Source organism: Heterodontus francisci, chromosome 24, assembly GCF_036365525.1.
Source record: "Heterodontus francisci isolate sHetFra1 chromosome 24, sHetFra1.hap1, whole genome shotgun sequence".
NCBI classification, from domain to species: domain Eukaryota; kingdom Metazoa; phylum Chordata; class Chondrichthyes; order Heterodontiformes; family Heterodontidae; genus Heterodontus; species Heterodontus francisci.
In genome coordinates, this window is record NC_090394.1 from 30,412,274 (window position 1) to 30,418,274 (window position 6,001).

Below are 6,001 nucleotides of genomic sequence, written 5' to 3' on the forward strand. Positions count from 1 at the left end.
GTAGTTTTCTCCTGCCAGGAGGCGCCGGGCAGTGCTGACGTAAATACTACACTTCCCACAGTGCACCGCGGGACAGCGTTAAACGCCCAATCAGAGGCAAGGACACCACTACGGGTCGCTGTTTGTACCGTCTTTGAGGAACGGTGTCGCGGTTGAGGATGACATTTGATGTCGCTTCTGCAATAACTAGGCTAATTTTTAAAGAGTTCGATGGGGATAGTGGGATTAAGAACATAGGAGCAGGAGTAGGCCATTCAGCCCGTCGATTCTGTCCCGCCATTCAATACGATCATGGCTGATCATCCACTTCACTGCCTTTTCCCCCCACTATCCCCATATCCCCAATGTCATTGGTATTTACAAATTTAAAAATCTCTGCTTTAAATATACTCAATGACTGAGTTTCCACAGCCCTCTGGGGTTGAGAATTCTAACGATTCACAACCCTCTGAGTAATTTCTCCTCATCTCTGTCCTAAGTGGCTTCCCCCTTTTTTGAAATTGTGTCCCCTGGTTCTAGACTCCCCAACCAGGGGAAACATCTTAGCTGCATCTACCCCGGACAGCCCGCTTCTACCTCCTTCCCAAAATCCACAAACGGGACTGTCCCGGCAGACCCATTGTGTCAGCCTGCTCCTGCCCCACTGAACTTATTTCTTCCTGCCTAGACTCTATCTTTTCTCCGCTGGTCCAGTCTCTTCCCACCTACATCCGTGACTCTTCTGACGCCCTACGTCATTTTGACAATTTCCAGTTTCCTGGTCCCAACCGCCTCCTCTTCACTATGGACGTCCAATCGCTCTACACCTCCATCCCCCACCAGGATGGTTTGAGGGCTCTCCGCTTCTTCCTGGAACAGAGGCCCAACCAGTCCCCATCCACCACCACCCTCCTCCGCCTGGCTGAACTTGTTCTCACATTGAACAACTTCTCCTTCAACTCCATGCACTTCCTTCAAGTAAAAGGTGTCGCTATGGGTACCCGCATGGGTCCTAGTTATGCCTGTCTTTTTGTGGGATATGTCGAGCATTCTTTGTTCCAGTCCTACTCAGGCCCCCTCCCCTAACTCTTTTTCCGGTACATTGATGACTGTATCGGTGCCGTTTCCTGCTCCCGCCCCGAACTGGAAAACTTTATCAACTTTGCTTCCAACTTCCACCCTTCTCTCACCTTTACATGGTCCATCTCTGACACTTCCCTTCCTCGACTTCTCTGTCTCCATCTCTGGGGATAGTTTGTCTACTAATATCCATTATAAGCCCACTGACTCCCACAGCTATCTCGACTACACTTCTTCACACCCTACCTCCTGTAAGGACTCCATTCCATTCTCCCAGTTTCTCTGTCACCGACGCATCTGCTCTGATGAAGCTACCTTCCATGACGGTGCTTCTGATATGACCTTTTTCCTCAACCGAGGATTTCCCCCCACTGTGGTTGACAGGGCCCTCAACCGTGTCCGACCCATTCCCCGCACCTCTACCCTCACCCCTTCCCCTCCCTCCCAGAACCGTGACAGGGTTCCCCTTGTCCTCACTTTTCACCCCACCAGCCTCCATATCCAAAGGATCATCCTCCACCATTTCCGCCACCTCCAGCGTGATGCCACTACCAGTCGCATCTTCCCCTCCCTTCCCGTCAGCATTCCGAAGGGATCGTTCCCTCCACAACACCCTGGTCCACTCCTCCATTACCCCCACCATTAGCGTTCCTAATTGCTTGCTGCGCCTGCATGTTAGCTTTTAGTGTTTTATTGACAAGGACACCCTTTGTACATCTACACTTTCTAATCGGTTACCATTTAAGAAATACTCTGTGCATCTGTTTCTCCAACCAAAGTGGATAACCTCACATTTTTCCACATTATATTCCATCTGCCATGTTCTTGCCCACTCACTAAGTCTGTCCAAATCATCTTGAAGCCACTTTGAATCTTCCTCACAACACACATTCCCACCTAGTTTTGTGTCATCCTTAGAACTTGGAGATATTACATTTGGTCCCCACATTCAAATCATTAATATATATTGTGAACAGCTGGAGCCCAAGCACTAATCCTGCGGTACCCCACTAGTCACAGCCTGCCAACACGAGAATGACCCATTTATTCCCATTCTCTGCTTTCTGCCTGTTAACTAATCCTTAATCCATGCCAGTTTATTACCTCCTATCCCACGTGCTTTAATTTTGCTAACCAATCTCCTGTAGGGGACTTTATCAAAAGCCTTCTGAAAATCCAAGTATACCACATCCATCAACTCCCCTTTATAAATTCTGTTAGTAACATTCTCAAAAAACTCTAACAGGTTTGTCAAACATGATTTCCAATTCATCAATCCATGTTGACTATGCCCAATCAGATCATTATTATCCAAGTGTCCATTTATCACATCCTTTAGAATAGATTCTAGCATTTTCCCAATGACTGAAGTAAGGCTAACAGGTCTGTAATTCCCTGTTTTCTCTCCCTCCCTTCTTAAATAGTGTGGTGACATTTGCGACCTTCCAATCTGCAGGAACCGCTCCAGAATCTACAGAATTTTGGAAGATGATCGAAGATGGACCAATGCATCCTTTATTGCCATAACTATCTCTTTCAACACTCTTGGATGTGGAATATCAGGTCGTGGGGAGTTATCAACCTTCAGACCCATTAATTTCTCCAAAACAATCTTCTCATACTAATTTCCTTCAATTCCTCATTCTCCCTTACCCCTTGGATCTCTAAATCTGGGAAATTTCTTGTATCTTCCCCAGTGAAGACAGACACAAAGTGATCATTTAGCTTCTCTGTCATTTCTCTATTCCTCATTATAAATTCTCCTGACTCGGCCTGTAACGGACCCACATTTGTCTCAGCCAAACGTTTCCTTTTTACGTACCTGTAGAAGCTTTTACAGTATGTTTTTATAATTTTTGCTTGTGTAAACTGCCATAAACTGCTTTATTGCTTTTGATATATTGATGTAGTTGTGCCCATCAACATCATTAATAGAGGGCTAGGTGAGAATCTATTTAGGAACATGATTGAGGGCTATATTGATTGGTGCATATGCAAATAATGGTATGCCATTGGGTATGATGGTTCCTCAGCCAGTAGGACCATGGTAATGTTATGCCAAGGAATGCAGCCAGTGAAGGATGGACACAGAAACATGTGAAGTGAATATATTGTGGAGCTTTGCTTGGTTTTGCTTTAGGGCAAGGAGAAACTTTGCAAAAGCTTCTCTGGGAGGGGATCATGTTAATTTAGTTGGTTGCATTCTCTGAATCAGAAGGTTGTGTGTTTAAACCTGGGTTTGAGCTGATAAATCCACGAGGAGGATGTTACATTGGCATTCTTAGGGCAAGATGTTAACTCAAGGTGCTGTCTGCCCGTTAGGATTTAGGTGCATGTTAAACATCCCAAAGTCATATTCCAAGAGGAGGGAGTTCTTCCTCAACCGACAATGGCAAAAACAGATTAGTTGGTCACTCATTTCATTGTTTGGCTGTAGGTTGTTACTGATGTTGAATGGCTACTTGTTTTTTCTATCTAACAACAATTATTGGACTTCAGAAGTAACTAATCAGGTGACAGGCTTTGAGATATTTTAATGTGATAAAGGAACATCATAAATACCAAATATTATTCATTATTTCTCACATGTAGGGTTTTTATTTCAGATTTGCATCTTGTTTGCCTTTGGACAACTTCAGTCATTTATCTTAGTGAAAGTCACACAGGTGTGGAGCCTTTAGTTATTCATATAAAAATACTTGTTACTGCAGAATAGACAAAAACACGTCAATTAAATTGCCCATTGCAACCTACTTCCACAGAACTGGCTACAATGTGGTCTACATGAATTTCAGCAAGGCTTTTGACAAGGTCCCACATGGCAGACTAGTTAAAAAATAAAATCCCATGAGATCCAGCAAGGTGGCTACAAAACTGGCTCAGTGGCAGGAAACAAAGGATAATTGTTGATGGCTGTTTTTGTGACTGGAGGGCTGTTTCCAGTGGCGTTCCACACAGCTCAGTACTGGGTCCCCTGCTTTTTGTGGTGTATATTAACGATTTGGACGTAAATGTAGGGGGCACGATCAAGAAGTTTGCAGATGACAAAGATTGGCCGTGTGGTAGATAGTGAGGAGGATAGCTGTAGGCTGCAGGAAGATATTGATGGTCTGGTCAGATGGGCAGAAAAGTGGCAAATGGAATTCAACTTGGAGAAGTATGAGGTGATGCATTGGGGAGGTCAAACAAGGCACAAGAATACACAATCAATGGGAAAATACTGAGAAGTGTAAAGGAAGTAAGGGACCTTGGAGTGAATGTCCACAGACCCCTGAAGGTAGCAGGATAGGTCAAAAAGGCATATGGAATCCTTTCCTTTATTGGGCGAGGTATAGAATACAAGAGCAGGGAGGTTATGCTGGAACTGTAGAACTCATTGGTTAGGCCACAACTAGAGTACTGTGTGCAGTTCTGGTCACCTCGTCACAGAAAGGATGTAACTGCAGTAAAGGAGATTTACGAGGATGTTGCCAGGACTGGAAAAATGCAGCTATGAGGAAAGATTGAATAGGCTGGGGTTGTTCTCCTTGGAACAGAGAAGGATGAGGGGAGATCTGATTGAAATGTACAACATTTTTGAGGGGCCTGGATAGAGTGGAGGTGAAGGGTCTATTCACCTTAGCAGAGAGGTCAGTGACTAGGGGGGCATCGAATTAAAGTGATTGGTAGACAAGGAAAAACATCTTCACCCAGAGGGTGGTGATGGTCTGGAACTCTCTGCCTGAAAGGGTAGTGGAGGCAGAGACCCTCAACTCATTCAAAAGGAGTCTGGATATGCACCTGAAGAGCCATAAGCTGCAGGGCTATAGACCAAATGCTGGAAGGTGGGATTAGGATAGGTGGATAGTTTTTCAACCGACTGACATGATGGGCCAAGTGGCCCCTTTCTGTGCCTTAAACTTTCTATGATTCTGTAGAAGTGGTGAGAGCAGTGCAGGTTAAAATTTTTCCTTGACCTCCTGCAGGAGGCATCTAACCTCTGCTTGATGCTTAACTACAGTGCAATTGAAAACTCAACAGTTCCCCAGCCTTCCATTGTACCACAGAGGTGTTCCAAAGCACACGGGGAAGATATTTTTAAACATCCCTTCATAAAAAAAAAATACCAGTCACAATTTAAAATGTATAGCAAACATTTAGCAGGGAAATTGAATTGGCTTTTACCTCAGTTTGATCTACATTATGGGAAATTACACCCAATTATTGATTAACAGTTTTTCTGTTATTCTTACCCCATAGAAAAAGAAAGCATTCTATTTATTGGCCAATTAATATTTTGCATCCTAATATGATCAAAGCTTATTACCTAAATGGCATTCAGGAACAAAGTCCAGAGCTGTCAACAGACAATATGTTCCTGTTAACTTTTAGAATTGTACCATTAGTACCAGTTTCCCTTCATCCCCTAACACCCCTCTATCCCCAAGGTTTGAGGCCATAACAATACCTTTTATTGGTAGAAGGAAATATGGTTTATTGATCCATTACATTTTAATACTCATTAAATTTTGATCAAATTACAATGTGTCTCAACCGCAAGAAACAAAGTGCCTTATATAGCAATAATTTTTAATATCAGTGTACTTCGAGATGTAGTTTCAGCAAACCACCCCCCCCCCCCCCCCCGCCTTCCCCCAGACATACAATAGCTCAGCAAATTGCAAAGGGAATTTATACGAAAAACTCATTGTGAAGCAAATACAACCACCCTGCGCAATCTTCTCACCATGAATACAGGGTCACATGAAGTCCTTCAACTCAGGTGCGCCACTCGGGAAGTGCCAACGATAAGCAGGTGCAGAAGAGAAAGTGGGCAAGAAGGGGGAAAAAGACGACATGTCATTGCAATTGACTCTCCAGCTTCCTTCTTAACTGGGTACAGTGGCTGGACAGCCTGAGGAATATTACAAACAAACTTAACAGTGCAACACAAATGAGTTGC